Below are 25904 nucleotides of genomic sequence, written 5' to 3'. Positions count from 1 at the left end.
CTCTTGTTACAAACATAAACTACGGTGTACTTTAATGGGATTTATGGGGATACAGACACACATAGTGCTTGTAAAGTGGAAGGAAATGAGACATGTTTTTAATTTTTCTATGAATATAATCTGAAAGGTGTGGCAGGCAGTTGTGTACAGACTTCCTAAGTAAATACTCTAGAGCCAGCTTTCCTTGCATTTACGGCTACAAGCCTTTTGTGTAATGTCTCTGCCAGCTATTCAGATCTACAGACTTAAATCTTTGCCTATCTCTCTTTACAGAATATCTTGAGTTCATTCAGGTTGGGTGAAGAGACACTGATCATCAGTTTTCAAATCCTGCAATCTATTCTCAATTGGATTTAGGTCTGGACTTTGACTGGGCCAATTTAAAACACGAATATGCTTTGAGCTTACCGGTGCCACTATAGCTCTGCCTGTATGTTTAGGGACGTTGCTTTGGTGAATATCCAACCTTGTTATGTTTTAGGGTTTTGTTTGTTTGTTTATAATCAGCTCTGTCACCTCTCAGCCACAGAAACCCTCCAATTGGCTCACTCCACTTCTCAGTCAACAGACCAGTTCCACCTACTGCCACTAATCAGTTCCTACTCTGCTCCCCTGCTCACCCACTCACTGCCAGACCGCCTCGTCTCCTACCATGTGCTCTGCCATCGTAACGCTCCCAGTCCTGTGTGCTCAACCGGCTGGACGTGGAAACTCTGCCTGTGTTCAGTCCAGACTGAAGAAGTTTTCCTTTCTCTGCGTGCCGCTTGTCTGCTCTGTTTCCCCAAAGGTCCTGCAAGTGGCTCCGCCCGGTCTGGTAAACCTTCGGCCTGCATCATCTGATCAAGTCCCCTCCTACATTCGCCACTGGCTCAACTTTATCACTGCGTGTAACTCCTGGTCTGTCTGCATCCTCTGGAGTCTCCTTCCCATTCCTGCCTGCCTGCCTGCCTCGTCTGCCAGTATTCTAAGTCTCAATAAACCTTTTAAGACATACTCTGTGTTGGCTGCATTTTGGGTTCACACCTACAAATGTGACAACAATAGTCTATAATCGTACAAGAAGTACTTGAATGCAGTGTTGCAAGGTCCTCCTTGTATTTATCTAAAGCGGCTAATTGGTGGCTGAGCAGAAGTAACTGGTGAGCTTCTCGATGCTAGTGCACACTGTTTGTTGAGTCTGGACACTTATCACCACGCTGTGTGATGACAGCAGAGTCAAAGAAAGCAGCATAGCCTAAAAATAAATAGAATCGATCATACTTTTTTTTAAAGTATCTTAGCCTTATGTAGCTTTTTAGCTAATCCCAGTTAAGGGATGTGCTGCAACTCCTGGGGAGGGGGGAAAGTAATGATCCCACATCATGGTTTCTTCAAACTCCACCCAAACTTGTCAATCCGACCAATCATGTCTTACACAAACTCCTCCCACACCACAAGAAACTCACTGCAGAGACTTCCTTCTTGTTTGATTACGCCCTCTGTCACATTATTTCAACCCATAAACTTGAATTCATGTCCACCGCAGTGAAGATTTTGCAGTCATTGAAGTTAAGAGTTGTTTGCACAAGACTTTGCACTCACAGCTTTTAGGCTTAAACTCACATAAAACAATCGGAACCCACGCAATTTCTCAGTCTCACCTATGTGACAGTAGAATTTTGTGCAGCAGTATTTTTACTGACATACAAATATAAAAACAAATTGTTAGAAGCATGCACATATTTTTTTACAGCTCTCTTACTCCATATCAACAGATTTTTTTCCACCTGAGCTTTGAGTTTCTGTGGTTCCTCCAGAGTTTCCAAGAGCCTCTTTCCTGCTTCCATGGTTAATGTATTTTGTTGTTTTGTTGGTTTTTGTTTTTGTTTATTTTTTTTGTCTGGCCATGTCTTGCTAGTTTTACAGTTGCAAACTGCTTTTTCCATTTTCCAATCATAGCTTGAAGAGCGTCACACGAGATGTTTAAACCTTTGGATACTGTTTTCATAACCCCGTTTTTAAAGTTCTCCACAACTCTACTCATGTGTTCCTTGGTCTTTATGATACAGCTGGAAAGCTGGATATCTGTATTTATCACTAGATTTAATCCAAACATGTGAACTTTGGTGACTTCTGTAGGTTATTCATTTTATTCGATTTTATAGGGTCATCAGAGATAAATGGCTGAAAACAAAAGCATGCCACACATTTCAGATTTCTATTTGTAAACACATTGATTTTACTTCTGCTTCACAATTATGTGCCACTTTGTGCTGGTCTATAATATAAAATCCCAACAAAATACATTAAAGTGCATAAAAAGTGAAAGGTTTTGTACAGCACTGTAACCATAAATCCATCCTTATGATGATGATGATGATGATAATGAGAATTACAATTTTTCATTGACTGCTAATTTAAGATCAAATGAAATACAGGGACATTGATGAGGTACAGCAGCCAGTGGTTAATTTTTAAAGGCACTGATGGAGATTTCTCTAAGCGCGGAAATAATCTCGGAAACGTCAAACTGAATGATGATGTCAGTTTGAACTGAAGATGGGAATCATTTACTTTTTATATCCCCTCCAGCGTCAGGCTATCAGGCAGGAAAGGATGCAAGGTGGAGCACGCAACAACGCTCCCACGTCGACAGGAGTATACACACAGCAAACGCTGCCCACATTTGGTCCGCCAAATGCTCCTTCCATCACTTATGGGTCCCCTGAGATCCTGGGAGGAAGAATCCCTCCAAAAGGTACAAATTTCTTGTGAAGCTGGCACCAAAAATTCTAATTAGTTTTGGACAAAACAGCACAGGCATGCATTCTCTGGCATCTGTGTAGAAAGAAAAAAAAAAGTCCAACAGGAAAGCTGGCAAGAGAGCTCACCGTTTAAAGAGGAGCCTTTCTGTGCGTGAATGTTTGATGAAAATAATGAGATCGTATCCGCCACTATCCCTCCGTTTTTCGCTCAGTTCACTATGGAAACTTAGCTTGGACAATGAGTCCTGAGCTGCACAGTAAAGAGCCTCTTTGTTGTTATTCACCAGTGGCTATTGGGTAGACATCAATTAACCAGCAAATAAAAAAGGGAAGTAATTTATTCTACCTGAAAATGGGCTGACGGGCCCTAAACATTATTTTTAAAACTCTTTTAAAAGCCTCCCTTGCAGACAGTTCGGCCATGATGGAATTAAATCATCTGGGGAGTCTCAAACACGCAGTCTCCATAACGCAATACTGTACATCCATGCATCAACAGGACCTGAAACCCCCCTGAGGGGATCATATGAGTAATGTGGAATCAGCACGCATGCATTTATCGCCATAGATCTCCAGTAGTGGCTGAAGTGTCTAATTCTGAACAAAAAAAATGTAAATAATCTGCAAATCTCCAAAAATCAAATAGGCTACACAACTGTTCATCCGAAACAGGGATGGATTTATTTTCCCAGAAGGCCGAAACGGTGAAAATGTATGACGCGACTGTGCCAGACAAATGGCAGATTAAGGCAAACATTAACTGTTCTTCCAGTCTAAACAAAATATCTCAAAACAAGTCTCAATATTTCTATGATACAGACTTTAAATACAACTCATTATCCATTCCACAATACAATCAATGACTCGTTTTAATGCATAGACTTGGAAATTAAAAAAAAAAATCCATTATGTACAGAGCGCAAATGACAAAGAGCGACACCACATCCAGAGATTTTCTATTGTGCGACCCATTCAGCGCTGAACACGGGACAGCGCAGCAATAAAAGTGCAAATAAAAGCTGCACAAATCGCTAAAAACTTTGCCAGCGCTTCTTACCGGTGAGCAGCGTCCATTTACCAGCGTCCCTCACTCCGGATTTGCCGTGCGCCCTGAGCTCCAGGAGCCCCGGTGCTCCATCTGAGAGCCGCTCAGCGCTCCCCTGCCTCCTCCTCCCGCCCCTCTGCCAGAATCCAAACTCAGTCCGTCAGCAGGATGACAAAAAGATGAATCAGAGGATGATAAGGGGAAACAGAAGCATGAGACGCACAAGTTTTCACCAAAAGGTAAAAGTGTAGTTAAGTAGGAGCGGGCGTTTCTTTCGCTCCCCGTGCGTCTGCGCCCCCTTCAGCCGCTGGACGCTCCGCTCGGTGCTCAGGTACCGGAGTTTAGGCGCACCGGGGAGGAGAGCTGCGTCAAGCCAGTCAGCTAGAGGCAGAACAGAAACACTCGGGTTTTACCTTCAAAATAAGACGACCCGATCCAGGAAGTTTCCTTTGAGATTCTGCGTTTCTTTTAACTTTTGAGACACAAGGCTTAAAGGTGCAGATGTTTCTTTCTGGGGCCGTTTCTTATGATGAATATATAAACCTTCGCAGCTGCTAATCGTCAGGTTTAACTTTGTTATCCAGCTTTTAAGCTGACCATATACAGTTATTTACTGATTAAAAACACAAATATCTAGACGGAACTATCACGCTTGAACAAATGTGGGGATCACCAGAAAAAACAAAAACAGAATGTGACTTTTATTTTGAAAACTTTATAAAGACATTAAAATATTCAAATAATGTTTTTTGTGCTGGTTTCACACATTTCTGTCTAGATTGACTTCTAACATTTCAACATTGTATTCCCCAGAGAGCATTTACATATGGGACCCATGATGACTTTAAGTAGGCTGCAAAAATTAGCCCCATGATGTGGATTTGCTGATTATGGTTTGATGCAGGTTAGCTGTAGGCACTGAGTAGGAGTCATTGGGTTCCTGACTTCAGCCTTTTTGCAGGTACTAAGAGAAACATGGGAACCATATTGCTGGAATTAGGCTAAAAAAATTGGCATTTTGTGAGATATTGTGAGTGTTTGGTGATATAGCTTTGATGTTGGTCAAATTCATATCAGCACACTGACAACTTGATCTTGATGCAGGTCAGGTATGAGCCACATTCACAAGTTTGGTATAGTCGTGGTATTGGAACTCGCCTACAGGTTTGCTAGATTAGGCTTGATGTAGGTCAACTGTGAGTAGTAACGGCGCCCATCGGGTTCCCATCTTCAAGTTTATTTTGGCTACTTTATAAAATATGGTTGCAAAATTTGTTGTGCACAAGTTCCAAAATGGCCCCACTTTGCGTATCTATTATGGTTTAATGTGGGATAATCCTGGGCAATAAGAGGGACCCAAAGGGAATTATACATAAAATGGCTAGAAGAAAAGGCTGAGCACCTGATCTTTACATTTAATTAAAGGGACAGTATGTAACTAAATTCTCTTTTGATTAGCAAAAAATCAAGTATTGCTTTTATAAATACATATTCTGGCAAAGTCTAATAATGTCACATCAAAAACAAAAGCATTCTCATAGGTTAGAATGAGTTTATAAATGCATAGGTGGTGGTGCACCCACATGCTGTGTCGCCATTTCTGATTTCAGTAGCCGAAAGGGGACAAACCTGTCAGCCATATGTATTTTTCCCGTATGTCTTCTTTATGAAGATGTGCTGTCGGTGAAGGAGCAGCATAAACAAGCAAAGACGACTGTAAATCATTCTATTTGCTGCTTTCTGTTGAAAGGGAGGACCATCCATACTCTTTGCCCTGTGAGAGGAAAGTGAAAGTAACCAAGAAAAAAAAGAAAGAAGTAAGAACCAGGAGAAAATAAGAGTCTATATCTGATATTATTACCTGGTGAACCCTCCGCCGGTTCACTCTTGTCTGAAGCGCTCAGCGCGAGCGGGTCTCTTTATGACTTGTGTTTATTGTCGCTAATTTTAGTGTCTAAAAAAGCGACTACACGTTCAGATAGGAGCCCAGAAAAATGCTATTCATGGAATTTAGACACAACTTTAGAAAAGAACAAAGCCAAGGTTGCTTATAATAAGTGGACTTGGAAACAGTGCCAAAAACCATTTCACACTATGACCGCAGCTATTAGCTATTAGCAGTAGCTTGGTACCAAATCCATGGAGGACATTGTCACATTTACTACTCTCCACAGCTACTGTAGTAGATATTACCCACTTAACGGCGAGGTCGTTTGTAATTAATTTAGCACAACACTAGCTGGTGTGCCGGTGTGTAAACCTGGGCTTTACCAAAAGGTTTTTCGATCCCTCTTGGATCCTCGTCAGGTCACTATACACAAAACCTATTTTGGTCCCATCTCTAAAGTTTTGCTTCGTTACTTTGTGGAATGTAATACATTTGACCAATCAGACCCACAGGTGATATAAGCTGAGCTCAGAGACAAGCCACTGATCCTCCATATCATAAGGAGTTAGCCTGGATCATGCATTACTACTAAGCCTCCCATTGGAGGTCTTCCAGGTGCCACATATGGGAGGAGAACCAGCGCTCGCTGTAGGGATTTTAGATCCCTACCTGCTAAAAAATGTCTGGGAATCCCACAGAACGAATGGGGGGGTTACTAACAGCAGGGATGTGTACGTGTCCCTCTTGAAATGGTAAACTACACGACCCAATGTGGTTAAGTGAAAGACAATAAGTGGATGAATGAATAATAGATTGACACAGAACCGTAACAGTCTTTGCCAATCTTGAAAAATAGAGTTTATATTGCATATGAAGCCCATTTAAGTTCAAAGTAAGGACTTACTGTATATCTTCTACCATTCTGGTATTTTAATGTTGCCACTTTACTGAATTTGCTAGTTTTTCCTCCACCTCTGTTATGGGAATTTTGCACCGTATGCCACAGGATCAGTCATTAGTAATCCCTTTTCCTCTGAAACCTTACAGGGCATGTAAGCAGATTTGAAGGTATTGTGTGTTGGAGCTTTCTGGGTTTTAGTGAGTTGACACCCCTGCTGAGTGTGAAGGCAGAGCATCATCTCACACATGACAGCCCTCTCTGCCCACACACCCACTCGCCTGCTCCGTCCAGTGTCGCTGACTGCCGAGATAACTGGCTGGCAGAGGCAGGATGAGGGATACTGGGAGAGCGGCGCACCATCAGGCGGAGCAGATCGAAGGGACAAGTCACATGCTCTGACTCGCTCTGTCAGTGTCAAGTTATGCAATATTAAGAATAAGCCCCAACAGTCTAAACTTTCAGAATAAAACACTTATTGGAGACGACAGGCTCATCTCATTCAAATGCTCTCACCAGTAGCTTGTATTAGTTCAGAGCTACTTTTGTGTCCCATTATGCAGTCAAAACGAGTAGCTCCGCAATTAAAGGGAGAGCCTTTTTGACCCTGCTCTCAGAAATATTTCATTGCAGGCAAAGCTTATTAAAAAGAGAACGACAAAGAGAACCTCACAGGCAAAGACGAGCTATCTGACGATAACTACGAATTCCTTTGCTTTATTCCTCCCTTTCCAAACCTCCATAGTTGTCGGTTATTTATTGTAGTTGATGAACAACAAAACATGAAAGACCACCCACAACTGAACAAAATGTCAAATGCCTGTAGTATTTAGAGCTCAGCAGTCGGCGTACACTTTTAATCTTCAGACTCCTTAGATTGATCAAAACCTAACTTGTCACCTCATTGAGCGTGATGTAAGGGCGTGAAATCTGAGCAGCTGCCACGTTGTTGTTCTCTAAGACCCCTTGTGCAGCAACAACTACGGCCAACTGAGGAGGCTTCACGTGGTTTATAAACACAGACAGGTCGGTGAATGTTGCTCCAGGGTTCAGGAAAGGGATAGGCGCAGAGGAAGAGAGGTAATTGTTAACAAGATGTCGAAAGGGGGACTGCACAGTGACCCAGTGGGTGGGAATAAAATGCCTTGCAGCAAGAAGGTCCTGGGTTCGAGTCCTACCCTTGCCCTGGGTCTTTCTGCATGAAGTTTGCATGTTCTCCCTGTGCATGCATGGATTCTCTCTGGGTACTCCGGCTTCCTCCCACAGTCCAAAAACATGACTGTTAGGTTAATTCTCTCTAAATTGTCCTTAGGTGTGAGTGCGTGCATGAATGTTTGTTTGTCCTGTTTGTCTCTGGGTTGCCCTGCAATGGAGTGGCGACCAGTGTTGTAGTCAAGTCACTTTGCCTCGAGTCCGAGTCCAGGTTCAAGTCTCCAGTGTTCACGTCCGAGTCAAGTCCAAGTCATTAGAAAAAAATCCTAGTCGAGTCCGAGTCAAGTCCACTACTCATCCGAGTCAAGTCCGAGTCGAGTCACTATTGATCAAATCGAGTCCAAGTTCCGCACTAAAGTAAGCATAGCCTACATGTTTTTAAACTAAAAAAAAAAATCCACATAGCTGTGGTGTCGCAGCTCATAGGCACATCCTAATGGCGCCCGCTATGGACTTTTATATATAATTTACCTTCTGAACTCACTCTAGCGGTGCTCATCATGACTACACTCCTGTCCTCTTAACTCACAGAAATGCAAAACTTAAATGTGCTTTATTTGAACTGCACATAACCGTCTGTCATAAATAGCCTATGTAGTACATAGACATATTAAAATTATAGCCTAATGATATAAAAAAAAAAGTCAAGTCTTTTTTTTCAATTTCCGAGTCAGAAAAATCTGAATGTAGGAGTCCGAGTCCAAGTTCGAGTCATCAGTGCTCAAGTCCAAGTCAAGTCACGAGTCTCTAAATTTAGCTAATGACTCAGACTCGAATTTGAGTCTCGGACTCGAGTACTACAACACTGCTGGCGACCTGTCCAGGGTGTACCCCGCCTCTCACCCATTGACAGCTGGAGATAGGCACCAGCACCCCAAGCAACCCCCAAAGGGGATAAAGCGTGTCGGAAAATTTATGGATGTTGACATTGCCGATGATGACGGTGACGAAGAGGAGATGGTAGAGATCCAGGAGGTAGGTGAGTGTACCCATAGAGGCTGAGGTTGGCAGCACAATCCGTTGTTTGCTTCCAGAGGGAGAAGGATGGCGAGGGGGTGTTGGTGGAGTATGGAGGCGTCCAGGGGAGCAGCAGGAGGAGCAGTGAGGAGATTAATTGAGGGATTTCAGGAATGGGTCCTCCTAATAACACTGAGGACTAGGAGGCAGCGGACTGAGGTTTAGGATGGATCTGCGGACTGGAGACGAGGATTTCACTCTGTGACTAGAAACAATCCGGCGTCAGCCTCAGGGAGACCCGCTCCTCGAAAGCTCCTCTTGATTGGCCTTGATGCAGCTCTGTGGAATCAACTGATCGTCACGGCCTGTAAAGCAAGAGGTGAAACACACACACAGCCCTGTGGATATGACAGCAGTTTTTTTGTGCATAGGATGCAAAAATGTACCTAATCTAGAGATTACTTGAATTACAGGCACATATAGAAGAAAGAAAAGAAAGAAAATATGTATTTTTTACTGAATTACTTGAAAGTAACAAAGGACTACACAGACACAGAGTTTATTTTGTGACACAAAGAGCCCTTCAGACCAGTTATTTTCTGCAATGCAACAAATATAGATATATGCCTGATGTTCCCTCCGTTTCAGCATAGAAATAAGTTTTTTTTAAGTAATTGTTTATTCCGTTTTTTCAGTGGCTAACATGACAGTTCAGGTTTTTCATCGTCCAAATTTTGAATACTATCAGTTGAAATGATTAAAATTACAAAGAGAGGAATTTAATGGCATGAGCATAATCTCATCTTTTGAAGCAAAATATGGAAAAACTAATCAGCATTAGCTTTAATTGCTAAGTTTGTGCTCACAAACAAAGAGGGGTAGGGGAAGCTGACGTCTACTTGGTGGTTTAAAACCTTTGCACGTAACCATGTGTTGTTAGAGTAGTTTGTTAAATCATACGCAATAACGACTGAAACATCAGAAGGAAATTATGTGAATGTGTTGTAAAAGAGACACTAAAAGATTCCAATTAAGTTATTTGGTGCATGATTTCCTTCATTTCTAACATATACATGTCTCGTTTGAAGGAAACGAGCTGACGCTGAGACTGAAAGTTGCAGAAGAACAAAGCTGACGATCCTAAAATAGCACTCAAGTTACACTGCTGCTAATTTTTCTGCAGGCTCCAAGAAATTCCCAGATGGCCTTCTAGCGATACCTGGATCCCACTTTGGGAGCAGAAGAGAGCACATCGCAGGTCTTAGCAAACAGCTTGAGGGAGCAGTAGTCTTAAACCATCTTCTAATGACTAATAATATACACACAGGCTTTTAAACCAACTGTGAGGGATGTTTGCTTAGTGTTTGCAGTCAAACAGAGAAAAGCAGCAATGGCTCCATTAACAGTAAAACGCTCATTAGGAGCAAGAAAACTAAATGAACGTTTAAAAACGTGTCATTCTCAGAGTCGACTGGTGGGTTAAAGATAAAAATCAAGGTTTCTGGGAGGGATTCCTCCTGGTATGGGAACAGATTTAACCTCAGAGTTCAGACCGCTTTAAGATTTCTCTGATAAATTTTTTTAAAGGTAAGCAAAGCTCTATACAGACAATGAACTGGATCAATGTGTGCTTCTGTGCTTTTTTGTCTCTCTTGTTGTGTCTCTGCTCTGTCTTCTCTAACCCCCAGTCGGTCGAGGCAGATGACCGTTCATACTGAGCCCGGTTCTGCCGGAGGTTTTCCTTCCCGTTAATGGGGAGTTTTTCTTCCCACTGTCGCTTCATGCTTGCTCAGTATGAGGGATTGCTGCAAAGCCATGTACAATGCAGACGACTCTCCCTGTGGCTCTACGCTTCTCCAGGAGTGAATGCTGCTTGTCGGGACTTTGATGCAATCAACTGGTTCCCTTATATAGGACATTTTTGACCAATCTGTATATTCTGATTGAACTTGACTTTGTAAGGTGCCTTGAGATGACATGTTTCATGAATTGGCGCTATATAAATAAAATTGAATTAAATTTAACAAAGGTCTGATATAAAAAATAATACTAATAAAAATTTGCAAAGCTGCAAGATGCAGGCAAATAGGGTGTCTGGATCAGGGCGGTCACCAATATGGTGCCAGGTAGCCCCCAAGAGCCATATGCAGTGCACACAAGCACAACCCTCCAGTGAGCTGCACGTAAAATGCTATTTTATTCAGTTACTCATCCTTTTTAATCATTCTTGTATTTATATAGATTTTGAAATGACAAAAGCATTTAAAACATATTTTTATATTATGTAAAGTTAAGGTGAGCTTGGACTCTTGTAGTTCAAATGTCAGTACAGGTAGCCCTTCATATGACACAGTACTGATGAAGTAGCTCTCAGTTTTAATCAGGTTTGTGACCCCTGGTTTAGATGCAATATCAACAGAAGGACTTGAGGAGTTTTGAGGTGCGATTGCCCAAAAAGACGGCCTCCACATGCTGTCAGAGACCGTCTTGCATGGCGTCACATTTATGGGTGCAGCTAACGCCTGTTCAGTAGCTTGTGTCGGACAAGCAGAAACACCTGCATCTCCGCAGCGCAGCAGCTCTCTTTTCTCTCTTTGCTTGTCAAAAAGGTGCTTCTGGACAAAATCTTGAGGAAATTACAGTAGTGCTTTAAAAAAACAAAAAAACAAAAAAAACAAACGACATTCCTGCTTTTACAGATTTATTTTGTCTTTGATTTCATACAAATGTTTCTGATCATCAAGAAAAGTTAATATAAGACTAAGGGGACCTGGGTAAAGACAAACTGCAGTTTTCAAATGATGCTTTAACTTATGAAGAAATTAAAACAGGTTCTATCCTTAAACGTAATTGTCCCCTAAACATCATAACAGCTTAAAAACATTGATGGGTTTTTGAGTATGATCGGCCTGTATAAGGACAAGCCACATCATCTCAGTCACATTTAGGCACGGACTTTGACTAGGCCAGTCAAAAATCTGTGTTTTAAACATAAAACATAGTAAAAAAAAAAAATAACAGCATTTAAAAGAAACAGGATCTTAATAGCTGTCAAACATGGTGGTGGCAGTGTGATGGTTTGGGGTTTCTTCCCTGTTTCACAACCTGGACAGCTTGAAGAAACTATCAATTCTGTAACAGAAAACCCTGAAAGACAACATCCAGCCATCAGTTTGTGACCTAATAGCATCAGGGTTATGCGACAGGACAATCATTTGAAAAAAACAGCTCAAATGGCTCAAAATAAAAGGTTTAAGAGAAGTCTAGGCAAAGTTTGGAAACAAATCTTATAGTGGTGCTGTCGTTACCTTACACAGGCCTTTCAAGCTCAAAACTGCTACAAAGTGGTTGAATAAAAACGTTTCTGCTCAGAAAGGGGGGTCAGAATTGATGGACTGCGATGTAAAAGACTAATTTTCTGCTATCAAGAACGCTTGAGGTGACACAACCAATTATAAGGCTTAGGGGGCAATTACGTTCTCCCTCAATAGGGAACGCTCTGCCATTCAATAAAGGCTTCTTGTTTTTAAACCTGGTTATTTTTGACTGATGTTAAAATTGGTTTGATGATCTGAAATATTCAGGTATGTTTTTACTGCACTTTATCGTGTTTCATGATGTCAGAGGAAGGCTGCCTATGTATAATCTGTAATTATACACAGTTATAATCTGTAATTATAACTGTAACCAAAACTGTAACTATAACTGCAACTGTAATAACCAACATGCAATAACTAATGTGCAATTCTATTTAATACACTGTGCAATAATCGTGAAAGAAGTGACTTCTGCTGCTATTACACCCGAATATATGTCAATACACATGTATATAAGTCACCGTGAATGTACATAAGACATCCTCTGCCTTATTTCTATTTTGTATTTTTATTCTTATTTTCTTATCTACTTATTTTTGATCCACGGTATAAACGAGGACACACTGTATATACCTGATGCACATTGTCCTACTTGGCACCTTCTTCTTCTGATTACTGATTACTGAGCCGATGCGACACCAATGTGAGATCAATAAAGCCTATCTTATCTTATCTTATCTTAATCAAAGTCTTATGCAAGTATAGCTCCTCGTTCCAGACCTGCAGAACTCTCCTTCAGATGCTTCCAGGTGAGCAGACTGAGCAGCAAACAGAAATCCCAGGCTGTGTGTTGTTTCCGGTGTGATGGGTTTGCTTTGAGTCTCTGTCAGTTTTTGTGCCGCTTTGCAGCGAGCAGCAACACTTCCAGGAGGATTTTATTTATTTTTTTCCCCACCACTGGATCAGGCCTATATCTCAAGCGACATCTGCAGACACATGGTGCATTTCCTGAGCGGCCTGCCCATGAGGGACATTCTAAAACACTTAACGTGAAAAAGCTTAACGTGGCTTAAGGTAGGAAAACAACGAGGAATCATCACCAAATTTCGCATGGCCATATCTTGTCATGAAGACTTAAGCCTGTCAAAAAAAAATTAACCGAAATCCAACGATTATAGAAGATATCTCACATTAACGTTTTCTTCTTCATTGGCGCCTATGGCGAGAAAAAGGCTTAACGTGGTTTAATGTACCTAATCAACGATCAATGATCACCAAATTTCTCTTTCATATTGCTCCTAATAAGCACATAAAACTGTCAAAATGTCAAACCCAAAGTACAATTATTATGGACGTTATATGACATTAAGCGTTTCTGCTTCATTGAGGCCTATTGAAAGGAAAAAGCTTAACGCAATTCAATGTACCTAAACAACGCTCAGTGATCACCAAATTTCTCTCATATATTGCTCCTCATAAGCACATGAAACTATCAAAAAATCGAAACCAAAGTCCAATTATTATGGACGTTATATGACTTTAGCGTTTGTCTTGAGCCACGTTAAGCTTTTTTCTTTTAATATAGGCCAATGAAGCAGCAACGCTTAATGTCATATAACGTCCATAATAATTGGACTTTGGTTTCGATTTTTTGATAGTTTCATGTGCTTATGAGGAGCAATATATGAGAGAAATTTGGTGATCACTGAGGGTTGATTAGGTACATTAAACCACGTTAAGCCTTTTTCTCGCCATAGGCGGCAATGAAGAAGAAAACGTTAATGTGAGATATCTTCTATAATCGTTGGATTTCGGTTTATTTTTTTTTAAAGGCTTAAGTCTTCATAACAAGATATGGCCGTGCAAAATTTAGTGATGATTCCTCGTTGTTTTCCTACCTCAAGCCACGTTAAGCTTTTTCATGTTAAGCGTTTTAGAATGTCCCTGGCCAGGACGAAAAGGGCCAGAGTTCTAATTACAGGTGAGATTTCTGCAGACCTCTGAAGAAGTTATGACACATTTTAATAAACGAGAAACCCAGTAAACAGTTGTCTGAACGCAGGTTTCCTTTAAGGGCCTCTGCTGACACCCGAGCTTCAAATGAGGGACTGCTGAACCTTAACGAGGTGATCATTATCGCCCAGTTTAGCCACCGGTGGGTTTTAATGGTGTCATCCCCTGCGGTATCAGTATTTTTACTGGGTGCTGAGAGGCGCATTTACAAAGACTGATCAACTCTAAAGATAAGATTTTCCCTCCGAGTGGGGGGAAACACCATGCCACGCAGCCTGTAGTCCCAACATCTTGTTACGGCGCACACAATCACGGCAAACATCAAAGATTCATCTCAGCAGCACAGTTTAAAATATATCTGGGACAAATTTACCCACAATAAGGCTGCGGCGGCTTCACATCTCACCGTCCCTGTGGAGGAAACCGGTGAGCACCAGCCTCTGTGCACGTGGGAGGTGTGTGTGTGCGCGTGTCCACGTGTGTGTCGGCTGTCATCAGTTGTTGGGTCTCCCCGTCTGCTTTCCCACTCCCACTCCCACTCCACGGTCTTTTCCCCTCTCCCTCCGCCTCACATGTACGGTCTTTGTGTAACTCGTTCAGGAATCGTTTCATGCATTTTTTACTGCGCTGTGTTCAAGTTGCTGGTTTTACGTGAGGACACAGACAGGAAATGTCGGCTGGGCTTTTGGGTATCTAGGCCAAACGGCTTTATCGGCGCGCGCGCTGTGTGGCCGCCCTTTGGATGCGTTTCCATGGTGACCACCACACGACCTCACACATATATATATGGGGAAGCGTTATATCCCGTGCCATCACCGCAGCCACACACACACACACACAAACGCACGCACGCACGCACGCACGCGCGCGCGCGGACGGCGCGAGAGTTTGATTGCAGATCGATGACCCGGATCAATGGCGGAGAATCCCATGACAACCAACCTCTGGGCTCCTGCTGATTTAGAGCCCGGCTTGTAGACTTCACGGCTTCCCACGTGCGGCGGCGCTGAGGCTTACTACAGCTTTCCCAGAACCCACTGGGGCATTTAATGAAGAGGTTAAAAAAGACACAGAGACCCGCATAAACACACAGCTCTGTCCAAAAGTACTCATACTGTACCTCTTGAACTTTTTCATGGGCTTACTTGGTATTTTTTTTCCGATGCAAAAACCTGGAAAAAAATATTGTGCATTTTTGTTCCATCTGAGTCAGTATTGTGCAGTTCCATCCATCCATCCATCCATTTTCCAACAGGTATACATGTATTTATTGCCATTGGAATTCCAAAGAGAGACAAAACACTCACACCATTACCATGACGCTTTATTTAGATTTTACCTGACATCCTACCCCATGGTGCTGCAGGGGATTTGTCAGCTCAACACATCTTTAATAGACTGACCCGCCCCTTACAGAAAGTCTAGGAAGGGGAGGACCCTGCAAAGTCTCCAGGCGCCCCAAACTAAGGAAATCTGTTCTCCCCTGAAAGCTACAAGTACTAATCTTAATTTATAACCCAGGTGGTCTCTTAGGGGGCACCCAAGATAACATTAAGAACCATAAACATCCTGTGACTTCATGCCCGGCCTCCGCTTGAACAGATCTACTGTTTTCAAATGAATCTGCAAAAAAAAAAAAAAACATCCCAAGTCCAAGCCAGTATTTAATGATGACAAAATAACTTTTTCGGCATTTTTTAATGCATGTTAACACAAAAATGATTATATATTTCCATAACACTATCTCCAGCTGCCAATGGGCAAAAGGCGGGGTACACCCTGGACAGGTCGCCAGTCCGTCGCAGTTTCACCACAGTTACAGACTTAAAATAGTAGAGCATCAGTTTTTCACAGACTCTCAGCTTTGACTGGGCTATTCTAGCTCTTTGATTTGAGCTGATGTTTAGTTTTATCATCATCATCCTGCAGATCTTCTGCACCCTCCAGCCTGTTTTCTTCCTGGTTTGCCTCTCTTTTAGCTTCGTCTATCTTCGCACCAACTCTGACCAAGCCTCCCTGTCCGTGCTGATGAAAACATCCCATGGTATGATGCTGCCGCCACCATGTTTCACTCACAATCAGGGTACAATGCATTGTTAGGTTTTAGTGTTTTGACATTCGGTCTCATTTGACTGGAGCGCCTTCTTCCACACGTTGAGTGTGTTTCCTACGCGGTTTGTGACTAGCTGTAGCACAGATTTGTGTGTTCCTGTCAACAGATTCTCCTGCCTGAGCTGTGCAGCTCCTCAAGAGTTACTGTGATCCTCTTCTCTGATCAACGTTCTCCTCGCCTGTCCTCTTGGTTCAAGTGGACAGCAATGTTGGTTAGCAGTTTTGCGTTCATCAGAGGATGGATTGAACAGAGCTCTCTGAGACGTTAAAAACTTGGGATATTATTTTATAACAACTGTTTGGACTGGATTTTACTCAGTTTCATTTTGAAAGTCTCCACAATCACACATCACTGTCGTTGCACTCTTAACGAGTTTTGTGCTCCTTTGTGTCGGTCCATCACATACTAAGACAAATGAAGGTTTGTCTGTGCGAAGCAGCGTGAACTCTTTTAGAGCCGTTGCTTATGCATGGTGTTTCTGTTTCCGCTTCTCAAAGTTTACAGAGCACTGCACTAAGGAAAACAACACTTAGCATGTCTTTAGTTTGCTGCCGTAGCACTCTCACTGATGAGATGTTTATTTGCATTGAGTAACGTCTCTGAATAACAACCTGCAGATTACAGAGGACCTATTAGACTTGTACTCGCTAGGAGAAGAAAAACTGAGGCTAATAATCAATTAATCAACCACGGCCCGTCTCAAAAAGAACCCAGGTTCACTGCAGTGTCGCTCAGAGGCTGGTCCTCTGCATGAATATCAATCCATTTTGGGCCTTCTAATGATTAGTCTTGACCATATTGTATTTATTTTTTTCAAGCTGGATTAATAATACGAAATACAACTTCAATAAGTAAAAAAATAAAATAAAATAGGTGCGCAAGTTTGAATCTATTGTGGACTTAATCTAATCGAAGGGAGCTTAGATTTGTACATGTAGGCACAAATATGTACATATAGCACTCATGATATGTTGGTGAAGATTCTCAGTCATCCAAGGTCATGATCAATTAAAATAAATAAATAAATAAATAAAACAACTGCACTTCTATTCTGAAGCTGAAGACGTTTCACTTCCTAGTGTGGAGTCTCCACACTACTCCAGACATTTTAGATTGAGAAAAGCTTCCAGGATGGGAAGCGAAACGTCTTCAGCTTCAGAATAGAAGTCCAGCTGTTTTATTTTTTTAACGGTTTTTTTTTTTTGATTGAGCGCCCCTAATATTTGAAGTAATGTACCGTAGACAGCTGCATAGAAACAACACACTTCTAAAAAGATCAGAAAGCCTCTGCTATAATCAGCAAACCCACAACATGGCACAAATTTGCCTGCATATTCAGCAGATAGAGTTTCTGAAAAGGATCCAACATTTAGGCACATTTAATTAAAAGTTTCAACATGGCTGATGTCGGGAGTCTACCAGAAGAACAATGATTGCCTTTAGGATGTTGAGGAAGGACTTATGGCTCAAGCTTGTCAGGACATGGGACCTGCAGGACCACCAGCATCACCGTCCACACTCATCGCCTAAATATTAATGTTTCATATTATATCAAATGAAACCTTAATTAGGTGTTCAAATGGTTGTTTACGCTTCAAAATTATCAAAAATATGGTAACTCCACCCTATGAAGCATGTTTTCTTGTCCCTTGCACATAAGAGAAACAGCATGAGGAAAATAAGCCTTTTCTCATTTGAAACAATAACAAAATAGAACAAATTTCACCCAGAATTAAGGGTAAAACAGCATTTAAAAACATTTTGCATATAACATTTAAAACATGCAGCTATGCCAGCAGGAGTTTGATAATAATAAAAAAAAAAAGTGAAACCAAACATCCTTTTTTATCACAAATATTCTGAAGGAAGTTTGGGTTGACGGGGGGGAAATAGTCATACTTTTGTTAATTTCAAAGTTTTTGTATTTTTTTTTTCACTTGAACTATAAATAAATTTAAATATCTCCCTTTATAGTCCCACAGAGGGTGAAATTTGTCTCTGTGTTTAACCCATCCCTTAGGGAGCAGAGGGCTGCCACACCGCGGGGCACGCTGGGGGCACGCTGGGGGCAATCTGGGGCGAAGGGTCTTGCTCAGGGACCCGTGGCAGCGGTCAGTGGGCTTCAAACCGGGTCCTTGCAACCTTCCAAAAGAAGACAAGCACGCAGCTCTAACCACTAGGCTGCAACTTCCCCATTATAACGTAATGTACCATTTTATCATTGAGCCTGTATACATGCTCTGTACTGTCTCCGTGTTGTTCTTTGATGCATGTTGTTTTTTTTATGTCAACGCCTGCAGATTAAAATTAGCCCTTAAAGCTTTAATCTGGTTATTTGCATCAATGTGGAGATGACTGCAAGGGTGCAGACGAAAGAAAAGATTGTCCTTTCTGTGGCGGGACACTTTTAAGGACGTTGAATGCTGTGTTGTAACAAAATAAATAAATAAAGACCAATCCATTTTTTCAAAGCCCAAAACTAATAAGACATTCTTGTCCCTGAAGGAGAGAATGTAAACTCTTGGGCACAAGTGTCTCAGGACGAGTAAGTGCTTCAACGCAGATTCACGAGTAAATGGAGAGCGTTACCTTTCGGCTCACCTCAAGCTTTAACACAAGAGGCTGAAGCAGCATATCATCATTACTGCAGATGATCCATTGATCCGTCTTCACGTCTCCCGCTCCGTCCAGCAGTCAAGCGTGACGAGATTCAGTGCCTTGCAAACGTATTCCCCTCGCTTGGCACTTTTCACGTTTTGTTGCCTCACAGCCTGGAATTAAAGTGGATTGTTTGAGGGTTTTTTTCACCATTTCATTTACAGAACATGCCAACAACTTTGAAGGTGTATTATTATTTTTTTATTGAAAAGCAGGCAACAAATAAGAAAAAATGTCAGAAGTCTTCAGGGTATATAATTGTTCAACCCCCCTCTAAAGACAGCACCATCTTCTGTAGCAACTCCAGCAGCATGTGTCTTTAGATCAGTCTCTATGAGATTTTTGTCCAAACTGCTCCAGCTCCTTCATGTTGGATGGTTTTCTTAAAAGATTGAGATAGAGGATCCAGATAGAGGTCTGAACTTTGACTAGGCCATTCCAACACATTAAATGTTTCCCCTTAAACCACTCACATGTTTCTTTATCTGTGTGCTTCAGGTCATTGTCCTGCTGCAAGGTGAACCTCCATCCCAGTCTCAGATCACAGGCAGGCTGACTCAGGTTTTTCTCCAGAATATTTCTGTATTTAGCACTATCCATCTTTCCTTTGACCCGGACCAGTTCCCCAGTCCCTGCTGCTGAACAACATCCCCACAGCATGATGCTGCCACCACCATGTTTCACTGTGGGGACGGCGTTCTCTAGGTGATGGGTGGTGTTGGGTTTGTGTCAGACAAACTTTTCCTTAGTGAACAAAAAATGTGATTTTAGTCTTATCTGACCAGAGCACCTTCCTCCATACATTTAGGGAGCTTCCCGTGTGCCTTTTGGCAAACTCAAAATGTACATTCTTATTTTTAACACTAAGTAATGTCTTTTTTTCTGGCCTTTCTTCCATGAAGCCCAGCTCTATGGAGGGTCCAGCTTATTGTGGTCCTATGGACAGATCCTCCAGTCTCTGCTGTGGAGCTCTGCAGCTCCTTCAGGGATGCATTTCATCTTGTGACGCCTCTGATTAATGCCCTCCTGGCCCCGTCTGTGAGTTCTGGTGGGCGGTTCTCTCTTGGCAGGTTTGTTGTGGTACCAGGTGATTTCCATTTGAAGATTAAGGATATAATGGTTCTCTTGGGGAGCATCAAAGATTTGCATAATTTTTTAATAACTGCACCCTGACTTGTACTTCTCAACAACTTTGTCCCTGACTTGTTTGGAGAGCTCCTTGATCTTAATGGAGCGATGCCTCTTGCTTAGTGGTGCTGCACCTCTGGGGTCTTTTAGACAAGCTGGGTCAATATTCACACTTAGATTGCCCATCGGTGAATTTCATTAACTAATTTTGAGACTTCTGAAGATAATTGGTTGCCACAGAACATTTTAGATGCTTCACAGCAAAGAGATTGGATACATTTGCACATAGTGATTTTCATTTTCATTTATTTTTTTATTGTCTTATTATATTTTTTCACATTTCACTTCACCAACTTATACTATATTGTCCAGATCCAGATTAAAAAAAAAACATTTAATTTACAGGTTGGACACTGAAAAAATAGGCAAAAAGTCAAGGGGGTGAATACTTTTGCAAGCCTCTGCAATTGACCTCCTTGGATGTAGCATTTTTCCCATCATGACATAACTTGACAATCAAATCACTGTCAAAAGCTACAGAGGGCGATGCCCTCTGCTCTTATGTTAAATGAATGAATATTAACTTGGAAATTTTAACAATAAAAACGAACTCTGTCATTTTGTCCCAAATCCTGGTTAAACTGTTTCACTGATGCATATACAGTGGTGAAAAAATGTTTTGCCCTCCAAGAAGTTTCTAAATCCTTAAAAAAATGTAATCAATCTCCGACTAAGATCACCTGAGTGAATGCTAAATGCAGTTTTTGAAAAAAGTACTTGCCTCCTAAACCTCATAATTGCTTGTGCCACCCTTGGCAGCAGTGAGTCATTGGCATCACTGCTGAATAACTTTGGCCCGCTCTGCTCTGCAGAATTATTTTACTCAGCCCAAACGGAGGGTTATCCAGCATGAACAGCCTGTTTAAGGTCACGCTACAGCGTAGCAATTTAAGTCCAACCTTTGACTAGGCCAACTCTTGACCTGTGGCTGCGCTGAGACTCTGGAGCGGTCTTCCCTTGAATATTAAACCATCCCAATCTTACATTTTTAAGTCTTTGTTAAAAACCCACCTGTTAGCAGATTATTTTCTTAGCTTTTATCATCTATTATTATTTTTCGTATTTTCCAGTATTTAAATTTTTTTTATTATTATTATTCTTATTTCATGTTGTGAATTTCTATAGAGACGAATTTTATTTATTTATATTGTTCGTTGTGCACAGCATTTTGGACAGCGGTGTCTGTTTTAAATGTGCTGTATAAATACGCTTGACGTTGGCATCAGTTTATTTTGAGCCATTCAGAGGTGGACTTGCTGCTGTTAGTTCAGATCTTTGTCCTGCTGCATAATCCAAATCACTTTGTGTTCATTGTTGCTCATCTGTGGTTATCACATGGAGACACTCTGTCCCTCTTGTCTATTATTGAGTACTGATCTTATTTGAGACTGGTGAGGCCTGCAGTACTTTAGAGGATTATTCTGGGGTCTTTGTGACCTCTTGGATGAGTCGTTGATGCACTCTTGGAGTAATGTTGGTAGGCTGGCCACTCCTGGTAAGATTCCCTGATCCATGTTTTGTCCTCCTTTCTCCTTTAGTGGGCTACAGTTCGGTGGTACTTTGGACTGGACCTTTTGTGTAGGTGTGAATACACACAAGCGAACCCTGGTCCAACCCAAACAACCGGACCGAGACCAACTTTTTGAGGTGTTCTTGGTCTGCTGTAAACAGACTCTGGTGCGGTTTACTTCTGGTCTGAATACAAAACAGCCACTGTTGGGATTTCAGCCAAGTGAAATAAAATCAGACTGTTTTGGATGCTATAAGAAGCAGCAGGCACCAAGGGACTGCCCCTTACAGCGCGCTACCTAGCTGCCCAGTCCAATTTTTTTTGACTGTTATGGTTATAGAAAGCACTTTTGCATTATGGTTAAAGAGTGACGCATGGTACACTCCCGGCTCCCGCGCTGTGATTGGTCCGAAGAATCTAAGCATGTCCAGACTGACTGGCTGTGCATTGAATACACGTGGTGTAAGTCAGTCTGGCTGGCCAGGCTACAAACATTAGCCCTTAGCGCTGCTAACGCTGACACTGTGGGCTAAGGTAGCTGTTGTTTCCCTCGGCTTGCCCCAAGCATTCGCGGATGCCCCTCCAAAATCAGAGATATAACGTCATTGAATGAGCGGATCTTGACATTCAAAATGACGTTGCAGCTGTAACAACACCACAAATGTGCGCCACAGCGATGCAGGACTGGGCGTTCGTAAATTCCCAGGTCGGTGCTACGTCACGTCCTAGCCATTTCTGTCCCATGGAAGCAATAATCGTCACACACGGGGGGCTCTGTTGCAAGTTATAGTTCACTTCCAAAACGTACAATGTGAAAGAAAACCACACCAAAAGAAAGAAAAAAAGAATCTGTTTTTGGCCCAGACTAAACAAACGGACCGGAGGGCTTTCCTGGTCTGAATGCACCCTTTGTTTCCCGTCTGTTCTTGCATTTCTACTGATCAGGCCGTGCTGTTGTTGCTACCTGAGATGGTTTAGCCTTCTTCCTGCAGGTTCCATGTAAGAGATCTCCTGATTCTAAAGCAACTTCAACAAAATGAGCAATCATGAGTTAATAGGGCCAGGTTGCTTTAAGAATTTAATATGGATTTGAAAACCGCTCGTTGCATTTATCTAATATTAACATAATTTGATCTAAACTGAAGCATTTTGTAAGCAGACAAAAAAAAAACACTAATCATAGCGCCGTGTATCGTATATATTATCTGGTATGTTTGCATGCCAGATGATTGCTTCGGATGCATCTGTGAGCAAATTACGTCCACATGAGCAGCTACAATCAACGTTCTGCGTGACTTTTGACTCCCTTTAATGAGCTGCTGGAGTTCATGTATCAGCAGGTTCAAACCGGGGTTGAATGATTCATTTTTATCAACAATCCTGACTCATCCTTTTTTATTAAACTGAGGAATGGTGAAAACCCATCAGAGGAAACCTTTCCATTCTCCTGTCTGTCTGTCTGTCTGTCTGTCTGTCTGTCTGTCTGTCTGTCTGTCTGTCTGTCTGCGCCCTCGTATCAATGCGAGGCAAAGCCAGCTCAGATTCGACATCTCCGCTCAGACATCGCCCGGTCAGGCACAGTTAGATGGTCAGCGGAGAAGAGAAGCATCTTTTCTGACAATCACCAGCGAAGGGAAGTTGCTTAGCAACCTTTGGCCTTGATGATAGGAAATGATGTAAGGCTGTAAAAGACACACACGAGAGAAAAAAAGAGAATAAAAACAGGCGAGCAGATAACAGGTGCACACATGCAGAGCGAGACATGCAGGATGAAGGGAATAATGAGTTTTTGATGTTAAGCTGAGGAAGGGGTTAAAGTGATATGTTAATCTTCTCTAATGGCCTCACTGATCTCAGTCCATTAATGGTGACCTTAAATATATAAACACACACACACACACACTCTTGCACAAGGCGTGCACCGGGCCCCGCTTCTTACTACTCCTGCTATTTGAGGTAAAACACATCTGATCGCCTAAGGTTCCTGCGTCCTCATCCATCCAGCCCCCCCAGTGAACCCGACTTCAGCCCTCCGCCTGTTTTCTGTGATCAGCAGTCACGCCATCCTTCACGCAGGGTCCTAACACACACACACACACACACAGGCATGATGAGGCTTATTCCTGTCTGCTCTCAGAGGGAGAGGGAGGTGGTGACATGTGGAGCGATATTTGGGAGGCAGTTTTTTTTTTATTTGTACTCTCTCCTCCACCCCTGCTACACAGCACAAGACTTGGAGCGCCACCAGGTGTTCATTTGGTGTCACTGCTACCGCCTTCCCAGGTCAGCACCTTTGCTTGAGTTCTTGATTTCGATAAGATAACGAGCCTCCACAGACCTCACAACTCATCATGGTGTCTGAGGAGATTTGCTTTCATGGTTATTTTTTATATTTTTTTCAATGAGTCCAAAGCAACTCTATTTTTTTTTTTTTTTTTTTTTTTTTTTTAGAGCTACGCAAAAGTAACGATGAATCCCCTCCTCTTTTGAAATTGAAGTGCCTTTAAGTACAATATACATGATGAGGATATGTGCAATTAATTTCTATCCAATGTTCATTACTTGCGGTTCACTCTTAATCCTGATGTTTCTGCCAACTTTATGTATTATTTGTTTATACAGTTTATAACTTTCTTTCTAGTTTACTTTCTCACCTACAATTTGTTTATAACTCCTTCCCACAAAGATGCAGACTCTTCAATCGCTCTTAAACAGCTTTGTTCTTAATCTGATTTTGTTTAATCTATGACTAATCTTCACTTTGATATTATTCCGTGTGCGATGACAGACAAATGATTCACCCACATAAAGTCTCAGAAATCAAGAGATTATCTGGTGTTTTGTTAAAATAGAACAGACCACTTTGCAGGGAATCAATGTAAAGTGTACTCTTTCCCGATGTTATCAGCAACCAGTCCCAAGGACACAATTTGTTTAATTTCCTTTAGATAACGATAGATAGATAGATAGATAGATAGATAGATAGATAGATAGATAGATAGATAGATAGATAGATAGATAGATAGATAGATAGATAGATAGATAGATAGATAGATAGATAGATAGATAGATAGAGTTAAAACCAGATATTAACATACACTGTATAAATTAAATCAGACAAATGCGACAATGAGAGATAATTGCTTTCTTCAAATTCTGGGGTTCACATACGTTAAGAATAGTTTTACTTTAAATAGTTTGAAATAGCCTAGACGATGATGATTATGTCATGGCTTTGTAAGGTTCTGATTGGTTAATTCTCAACATTTGACTAGCATGGATTCATTTGAGGCAAAGCCACATCACATTGTGACCTAATCGAGAAATCTAAACACATCGGCCAAGATATATGGAAGGCAAAAAATAAATAAATAATTCAAAAATGCAATCCTGGTTCAAACTGTCCCCTGAGATGCCACCTTCATCTGTTCAGGCAATCTTTTCCAATTATAAACAGTACGGGAATGTCCCAGCATCAGAAGATTAACCTGTTCTGGTTCCTATAGGAAGAAATGAAAGAATGAAGGACACAAGGACAGAGTGAAGATAGGATGCAAGGAAAACAGGAAGAAAAACATTTTTGTACGACAAGGCTTGAAAGAAGGGAAAAAAAAGGTACAAGAAGGAAAAGTAACTATGGACAGAATGAAGAAAAGGACAAGTTTTAAGGTTTAGGGACACTAGAAAGGAAAGTGAGTGGGTAAATCACAAAGATGGAAGGACAGAAGGAAGGAAACATAATTCTCATGTTTAAACATCAGCTATAGTCAAAAGCCTAAAGCTGAGAATTTATGTGGTCAGTGAAACACATTTAGAAATGTTGTATAATTTATGTTTAAGATGCACAATGGTTCTTATCAAAAACCCAAACTAAAACCAATCTCTTTTTTGGGAGTTTACTTTTGATAGTCCACTCTCCTTCTGAATGTCTGACACGCTTCAAAGCACGGAGGTTACTTTGTCAGCGGACGTCAACGTCTACCGTTCATTCAGGTTTAATTATTGATTATATAATCTCACATTGCATCATTTACAGCTTTTAGAGACATTTCAGCCCCACTTTTGTCGGGTCAAACGTGAACAACCCACAGGTCACTCCACAGACGGGAAAATCAAAGTAAAACTTTATTTATATGGCATCTCAACATAAAAAAATTACAAAGTGCTGTTGTGGAAAATTTTATTGACATATATGTAACTCTGATCATATCTGGTCTGGATGCACCTGCATAATTTTCCCATGTGAAAGAAGCTCACATACTTACAGCTTTACTATCATGTTTCCACATCCAAGGACACATAGAAGAGTTGCGTTAGGAACTGGATCGTACCAGCGGGTTTATTTCCTCTGAAGATTACGC

General features: G+C 41.6%; 1 protein-coding gene across 1 annotated transcript in view; it reads right to left on the bottom strand.

The window, feature by feature from the left end:
• The window catches only part of cacna1hb (calcium channel, voltage-dependent, T type, alpha 1H subunit b), a 115297-nt gene extending 111140 nt beyond the window's left edge, over positions 1-4157 (bottom strand). The window contains exon 1 of the mRNA XM_036137457.1: positions 3802-4157. The gene's annotated coding sequence lies outside the window, so the exon portion shown is untranslated. The remainder of the gene's footprint in view (positions 1-3801) is intronic.
• Between the last annotated feature and the right edge of the window lie 21747 nt (positions 4158-25904).

Source organism: Fundulus heteroclitus, chromosome 5 (assembly GCF_011125445.2).
Source record: "Fundulus heteroclitus isolate FHET01 chromosome 5, MU-UCD_Fhet_4.1, whole genome shotgun sequence".
Lineage (NCBI taxonomy): Eukaryota > Metazoa > Chordata > Actinopteri > Cyprinodontiformes > Fundulidae > Fundulus > Fundulus heteroclitus.
The sequence above is the reverse complement of the archived record's forward strand: the minus strand, read 5'-3'. Positions and strand labels throughout refer to the sequence as shown.